The following is a 6814-nucleotide window of genomic DNA, read 5'->3' as shown; positions in this document are numbered from 1 at the left end:
GTCGTCAGGGAGTCAATTTTACCCCATATTTTCCATTGTCAATGTCAATTCACCGTTACGTCACAATCAAATGTTTGTGACGTCATGGTTAAAAATACATAAAAACAATGAAAACCACGTTTTAAACCAGTGCTTCTCAACCGTCGGTCGCGAAGCCATTTCGGCTGGGTCGCGAAGAATTTCTAAATGTTAGAGTTTCTTATTACATTTGCCAAATGTTCCAAACTTCCAATCTTCTCAAGATTAGACGAGCAAATACACGTTCGCCTCTAAATTATATTGCGCCATAAGGGCCTCAGGCCACGTCCCTGTGCTCACAATAATTCGTGGTCCAGGTTTTCGTGACAGTCATTTTGATTGGAGAGTGAAATCGGACAGTGCGTTATTGTGTATGCCTGAGACTTCGAATTTATTTTTTCCTCCAAACGCTTTGGGAACAAGGGAAATGCAGTACTCCACACTGATTTGTCGTTATAATCAGCAAACAATTGCCGCGATGCAAGCTACCCACAACCAATTTGTGTTCAATGTAAAAGACAATGGCTGATTGGATACCGCTTTCTCGTTTGTTGTTGTTTGTGGTATTCATGGTGTTCTTCGACTACAATGGTCATTTACACCAGGCCGATATTCTTTTTTATGATTCCGCATCAGACATGGGGTGATTACTTCATGAATGTAATCGATTGCGATTACGATTACTTCTCAATCACGCGATTACGATTACGATTACGATTACAGCAAAATCAGCGAGTAGTCGATTACGATTACGATTACATTTGCAAAGTAATCACGATTACTCACGATTACATTTAGTTTGCTTCTTGAAACTACTCTTAGAAGCTATATTGAAAGTCAATATAAGGATTGTGATGAAAAGGCCTAATGAGATAGCAACTTTCTTTATAAATGATGCGTCATTTGCTTGTTGCGTCATAATGTACCGATTGCCCAACTTTATAGAGGACGATTTATCGCACCCACCGATTTGCATTCTTGCCATGTCCGTAACTGCCGCACCCCAAACTCCCCAATAGGTTGTGGGGCTATCTCGTAGGGGACTCAAAAGTATTTCGTAAATCAACATAAATTACTATTTTCGAGAGATTTAATCAACTTGAAAATTTTCTTCGAGCTTCGTGATTTAAGGTATCTATATAACTTGATTTTCAAATGCATAAGGGCCTACGTGTTCCCATAAAAAAGACAGGCCTAATACATATCCATAGACATTTCGCATTTCGGTGCCGGTCATTGCCGCGCCACGACACATTAAAATACAGAAGCAGGCTCAGTCAACATGCGACTCCACGAAGTGTGCAACCATAAAAAGACCTAGGCCGAAACTTCGAGTAAGTGTTCATTGTAAATAGCCGCGATGGACGGGCGTGACGAATAGTCCTGTCAGACCAATCTGAGCCCCACATTACAAATGCCAGCGGGGGCACCCACCGAGGAATGAAGACATGATGATTTGTGTGTGAGTTTCACGAAAGTTTTAGTATGCTACATTTTGGCGACTACATTTTTTGATATTATATAACAGACGGAGGTCACGAATTAACATACCATAAAAAAGTAATTATAGCAACATATCAGATGTCATAAATAATTGAGAATTACGAGCTCCCAGCTGTACCGGTAAACCTGAATATCGGGGGCTGGTAGAGGATTAAAAATGAAAAGTAACGGGGCCTACGATACGTATCGTAGGCCCCGATAGTAATATATTGCAATCACCAATATTAGTGACGGAATTCAGTCATCAACCTGAAAATTGACCACCAACGTTTGAAGTGTGAGATAAATAGCTGAGGTTTTGGTCCTGAATCTAGCTACAATCCACGCTAACGTGATGTATAAGTGGATGGCTATGGTGGTAGGTCCAAATGTCAAGTAAGGGATCGCGATAAAACGATTGGGGCCCGTAGAGTCATATGAGAAAAAGATAAAGTAAACATAAAATTCTGCCTTCCACTTAACACAGATGCTGCCATTACGAGAAAAGGCAATGAACGGCTCGGTTATGATATAGCAGCTGTTAGTTTTTCTAACGCTTCATTGTGAAAATCGTAATGTTTCATTTGACGAATACAAAAATTTTCATCTTTGTCCGGTGTACGTACGTACAGGCCTACTGCTGCTCGCCAAGCAACAACGGTCAAACTACGGTTAACTATAAGCATAACCAAACATATAAGTTAACTATTGGAAATGAGACTGAGTGGTGATGATTTTCCTGCTACGAGGAGTGGCGTCTGCATGGCGGGTTTTCTTACAATCACACTACTACGTACGTGTACAATACAATTGTACATCGAATATCTATGTGTGGATGCTTGTTACGCAATGACGAGCAGCGCTAGTACTTCTGACGTAATAATGAGCAGTGGCGTTTGAAAATCAAATCAATAAACCAGGGATAACATCTCTTCCTTGCTAACTAATGTCCAGTTTATATCATAGTCCTTGTATACAAATAAAAAGTCATCGTTCTTTCACAAACAAATCGATTAGATATGTGAAGTAGTCGATTACGATTACGATTACTTCGGATTTTTTTCGAATATAATCGATTGCGATTACGATTACTTGAAAATGCTGTAATCGTCGTAATCGATTACGATTACTAATCGCGATTACCCCATGTCTGTTCCGCATCTGCCGACGTGGAGCACAGCCCACTTCCCGGCTTCTTTCAGACACCGCTTACGCATATCGGGTGGCGAGGAGGAGCCTAGATAAACCCTCCTCGCTTGCAATCATACGTTACATGCCGCACCCCAAACTGAAGGGATGTGTCTAAATCAGTCGGTTCTTAACCTTTTTTTCTCCAGCGCCCCTTTCAAAAATTGCCTTGGTCTGGCGCCCCCCTATTTTAAGGACTGCAGTAAAAAACATGGGTAGGTGGTCGAAGTATGGTTTCGTGTTGGGATTTCACTAATAGAAATATTTCACGCTTTAATTGCGCCCGAGGACCACTCAACTAATTAACGATATAATAATTGTATGTGCTATTTTCGGAATCAAATCATGGTTGTTATAACAACCATCGGGTGGGGCTTACTGGCCCATGCCATTTGGTTCGAGCTCGATGTACAATTGTACAATGTACATATCCCGAATTCACCTCTGTGGTTGGCAATGCGGAGAAGTTGATTGTATGGGGTTTTGTTTCATTGCTTCGTGTGACTACCAAATCCACTGAGAATGTGGCAGAGATCTTTACTCACATTAAATTTAGAACTGCACCAAGCTCTTAACTTTAACATGAATGTGCGTCACAACTCTAAGCAGTATCACCCTTTATGATACGATGAAGAAATATTATGATGATTTGATTTTGTAGCTCTCAAATACAAGTATATGTAGTTGATGATTTTGGCCAAAAAGATTCAAAGCATCTTTAATGCACAAATGACATCACTCTCAAAAGTGGTACAGTTCCTTTTCGATTTCGATTTCGACATGGTTGTGTGCTGCTGGATACAATACCGATAGTTCGAAACATTTTGTGGAAAACAGCCGGAGCTAGCGTTACGGGAGTGTTTTAACGGGGAATTGGCAATACGAAAGTACGCCCAGTTCATTTTACGCGAATTAAAATAAACCACTGCATTCATAGAAACATCGTTGGTGTATATTTCGCGCGGTGCACGACGAAAAACGTTGTGATTTGACAGATATTTTCGAATGTTAGTTTACAATGAGAACATAGGGAGATATAGAACAATTGTTCTACTGTATAATCATGCCATCTACTGCGAGGCCATTTTTCTTCAGCGCCAGCCATACAGCCCCCTTGAACCCAGCCCCCCATATCGCCCCCTGAGCGTTTCCGCCCCCTTCAAAATCCAAATCGCCCCTGGGGGTGCTGGAAACAAGGTTAAGAACCACTGGTCTAAATAATCTCATGAATCAACATAAGTGGAGAGTTATTCAACTTTTTATAAAATTTTCTTCACGGCCGGCGCGATTTAATGTCATTAGGTGTTTCGATTTTAATATGGGTACACCTCCCCTAATGAAATATACGCATAATTTAGAGAAATAGGCATTACGGTGTCAGCCGTTTCCACGCCAGAACACACCAAGACATATGAAATTTGCGACAAGTAATTACTAATAACGTGCCCGCCCGAAGATGGAATTATAAATAATTAATTATATGTCCGAAATTTTCAGAGACACTACCTCCTCCCTCAACACTATCGGTGAATCTGATCCCATGGGCTGAGAGTGGACAAAAATTATAGTAATATATGCAATTGCCAATATCACCGACCGAATTCAATCATGAATTCCGGAAAATGTTCACGCTAGCCGCGACCAGATAAATTAAACACACTAACAACATAAAAACTGGTCCCCCACGAGCAGTGGTTGAAATGTGACTCACGAAAGAGGGGTCTGGTGGGTCGCGCCACGAGATTTGGATAAAAAGTGGGTCGCGAACTGAAAAAGGTTGGGAAGCATTGTTTTAAACAAAGGCCACGCTTTGAGCATGTTTGTTTCAAATTGATTTTTGTTTTACTTGCAACCCTAGGTATAGTTTAAGATAATGAAAACAGTCCACAAGGTATACTTAATGAAGAAACAATTGTTATATGTAATATTATTGTAGCATATTGAACTGAACATAAGGATCTATAGTTTCCTGTCGGAATGCTTTGCTTTTCTGTTGTTTCGATGTAGTATTAGAAGAAACTATACGCGATATAGTAGTTTCATATAGGCAATAGGCATCACGTATAGCTTATTGATCTGAATTTCAGTGAAAGCACAGCACAACGGGAATGAACTTTGTCGCATGGGTTTGTTCTGCGAATTAGCGATGAACAGTTATACAATGTGCAATCAACATTGCAGATGGAATTCCTGTTCATTTGCTCTGTTGCCGCTGTATGTGGAACAGAAGAGCAGAGCAGAACTATATTCAACCAGTGTTGTACACGCAGAGGTGGTCAGTAACGAAGTATTTCTTCTTTTTGGAGTACTCAAGTAGTTTTCCTCTACTTCTGATACTCACTCAAGTAGATCTGATTTTCCCTACTTCTACTTCGACTTCGGAATATATTGTGATCTACTTACTTATATTTCGCTATTTTCATTTTGTCAAGTAGAAGTAGTTTAATCCCCCAATACGAAAGATAGCCTGAGGAATTTCGGGGCTATTTTCACGGAGTACCAACATTTAATATTCATAAAAGTCAAGTATTAAAGCCCAGAAATTTTGTTGCGCTTCGCGCACAGTAGTTATGGAGTGACAAATATGTTTTCAAGAAAGTATCAGTGAATCGACTTTTCAATTAGATAAAATAAAATGAAAAGGGCAAAAGAAAACAGGAAACAAAAAAACATCGAGATAATCAGTTTTAGGATCGTATTAAGCGTTATTAATTTAGGTACCGGATTGCTTATGGTTTCGTTCACACCGCATTATCGCCCATATCAAATATTTCATCACTGTAAGTATGGCTCACCATAACGTTTGAAACTACCGTTTCGCAATCTAGCAATTACCTATCCTATCGTTATCTAGCTGCCCATGACGTGTCCTGCTAATCTGGAAAATCCAGCTATTTGGAACGTTACACCTGATTTAGCAGATCACCCTTAAAGCTTTATAAACAAAAGATATGAAATATATCTTCCGCTTTTTAGAAGTGGTATTTCTATTTTACTTTCAATTCCGAGTACGATACTCAAGTATCATACTTTGAGTTCTTTTGTTTGCAGAACATCCATGTTGAAGCATAAAAGCAAGTTTAGTAATGCCTCTATTTTCCGAAAATAAAGCTACACTAAATATAAATTTTACGATCCACAATATTTGTTATTATCGTATACTAATCGCACAGAGTGTTGAAACCGTATACGATACAACTTTTCTGTATTGCTCTTCGCCTAAACTTGGGGCTTTATAATATGGGGTAGAGGATTAGAGCGCCATGCCATGGTATTCTCTAAAACGGGATATTGTAGTAAACAAAGGGTTAATATCGCATTTTCATATCAATATTATAATTTGCATCCCATGATGCGAAAGAATGCTTATTCTGTTGAAAATTGATACCTCCTGCGGCTCCTGAGATGCATCGATACGAATCAAACTCTCTGCACCTTCAGCATAGCTCAATTTGCAGCTTTTGACAGTCCATGCGAACGAATTAAGAGTGTTTTCAAAACTACTTACTTACTTGAATAGATTTAAAGTCAGTCAATTCTACTTCTACTTCAAGTAGTTTTAGGTGGCTTATGGAAGAAGTACTTCTACTCGTACTTGAGTAGATTTTTTCGTCTTCACTTCTACTTCTACTTGAGTAGCTTTCTCGACTACTTTGACCACCTCTGATGTACACGTTGCACCCCAGAATGGACTAAAATATACATGAGGTGAACCAGTACCAAAATATATCGAGCATCACAATTGGTCACACTGTGAGCAATAAATTAACCAATAATACCATGGAAGTAATTTTCAATAACAATTGTGACCAATTTTCTCCATATCCATCTTCATTTGTATTGGGCGGCAATAAAATTTGATTTGTTGTCCGGAAGAGAGATTTAATGGAATAATGCATAAATAACTAATTGACCTGGTGTACAAGGCCATTGCTGCCGAGCACCAAAAATTCCATACTAACAACAACAAAAACTTGACGTAGTATTTCAATGCTGGGCAGAATGCCAGTTCTACGAAGTTACAACCTTTCAGTTATGATGGGCCTGCTACAGAAATAGAAGAAGTAATTGATCTCCAATCGGATTTTGGCGTGAAAGTATTATAGGACACCACACATTGACTTTT

Source organism: Botryllus schlosseri, chromosome 11, assembly GCF_051294905.1.
Source record: "Botryllus schlosseri isolate E-star chromosome 11, Bs_hap1, whole genome shotgun sequence".
NCBI classification, from domain to species: domain Eukaryota; kingdom Metazoa; phylum Chordata; class Ascidiacea; order Stolidobranchia; family Styelidae; genus Botryllus; species Botryllus schlosseri.
The sequence above is the reverse complement of the archived record's forward strand: the minus strand, read 5'-3'. Positions refer to the sequence as shown.